Source organism: Magnolia sinica, chromosome 13 (genome assembly GCF_029962835.1).
Source record: "Magnolia sinica isolate HGM2019 chromosome 13, MsV1, whole genome shotgun sequence".
In the NCBI taxonomy this organism is placed as follows: Eukaryota; Viridiplantae; Streptophyta; class Magnoliopsida; order Magnoliales; family Magnoliaceae; genus Magnolia; species Magnolia sinica.
This window is the reverse complement of record NC_080585.1, coordinates 41,386,709-41,388,461: the sequence shown is the minus strand read 5'-3', so window position 1 is coordinate 41,388,461 and position 1,753 is coordinate 41,386,709. Positions and strand designations below refer to the sequence as shown.

General features: G+C 39.0%; 1 non-coding gene across 1 annotated transcript; it reads left to right on the top strand.

Moving 5' to 3' along the window:
* The first annotated feature begins 1,436 nt into the window (after positions 1 to 1,436).
* On the top strand, positions 1,437 to 1,543 carry LOC131224596 (small nucleolar RNA R71). Its single transcript, XR_009161068.1, has one exon. It is a non-coding gene; the product is annotated as a small nucleolar RNA R71 (small nucleolar RNA).
* The last annotated feature ends 210 nt before the right edge of the window (positions 1,544 to 1,753 follow it).

The window sequence follows — 1,753 nt, the reverse complement described above, 5'->3', positions numbered from 1 at the left end:
GTGTCTAGGATGATAAAATCTACAGGGTAGTAAAATCTATCAACTTGGACCAACACATCCTCAATTATCCCTCTTGATACACATACAGAGCGATCAACAAGTTGTAGTGTGGTTAGGGTGGGTTTTAATTTCCCCAAACCTAACTATCTGTATACCGAGTAGGGAATCAAATTGACGCTCGCTCCTAAGTCAAGAAGTGCATGATCAATTTGATGGTCCCTGATTACACATGATATGGTTGGGCTACCGGGATCTTTGAATTTTTGTGGCACGTCTTGCTTCAGGATGGCACTCACTTTCTCAGTCAAGAAGATTTCTTTTGAATACTCTGCCGTCGTTTGGTCGTGCATAAGTCTTTCAAGAATTTGGCATATGAAGGTATCTGTTTTACGACATCAAGTAGAGGAATGTGGACTTTCACTTGTTTCAACACCTTTAGGATATCTTGAGAGTTAGAAAGAGGTTTTGGTGCGACTAACTATTGGGGAAATGGAGCAACTGGCTTTTCTAAAAGTTCCGGTTCTAATTTTTGTGGGGCCTCATTAGATCCATCATTGTTGTCCTCTTCTGGCTCTTGAGGCTTTTCGGGCCTAACCAGAAAGGTTTTATCAATGATCTTCCCACTCCTAAGAGTGGTGATGGATTTAGCGTGCTCCATTTGATTTGAAGAGCTAGGGTCACTTATTTCATATTGCGGTTTGGGATTGGGGAGAGGTTGAGCAGGAAGCATCCCCTTCCTTCCATTTGTTAATTGTGACTCTATCCTTTGAATAGACGACGCAAGCGTTCCTAATGCTGTGTGAACATCATAAAACGCTTATGCCGAATTTTGATTAAGTAGCTCTTGTTCTCGAATATGTTTTTGAACTGGATCCTCTTGAGGTTTCCCTTGATTTAAAATTTGATTGAAGAAACCTTGAGGGGTAGCAGTTTGTCCATTTCTCCAACTAAAGTTTGGATGATTTTTCCAACCAGGATTGTACGTATTAGAGGTCGATCCATTGAAAGGTCTTTGATAAGTATTTACGGCATTGGATTGTTCATTCAACGCTTCTCGAAAGGCAGGTATTGTAAGATAATTTTCAGTTGTGTGAATGTTGTAATCACAGATGCCGCAAATACTTTCATTAACCTTATCTTTCTTTCCTTCCATGGCTTCAAATTTTCTTATGAGCATAGTCACTTTATACTTGAGATCATCCTCTTCTTTCAAGAGATACAATCCACCTTTCTCCTTAGATTGAGTCGGCCTAGATGTGGTGTTCAATTTTGGATAATAATCCCATAATTGTATTTTTTCAGTAAGACTATCGAGGTAATCCCATACCTCGTCGACATTTTTATTAATGAATTCTCCATTACACATTGTTTCGACCATTTGGCGCATGGAAGATGTCAGTCCATTGTAGAAAACATTTGTAATGCGCCACGTTTCAAAGCCATGTTGTGGGCATGAACTGACCAAATCCTTGAACCTTTCCTAACATTCGTAAAATGTTTCATCCTCCTTTTGGGTGAAGTTCATGATTGCTTTTCTAAGGGTAATCGTTTTATGTTGTGGAAAAAATTTCTTTATAAATTCCCTTTGCATATCATTCCATGTGCCAATGGATCTAGGATGCAGTGAATGTAACCACGTTTTAACCTTCTCCTTCAAGGAAAAAGGAAAGAGTTTCAGCCTGACTGTGTCCTCAGACACATTTTGAAAATATAAAGTGGCTATGATCTCATCAAACTCTTTCAAATGTAGATA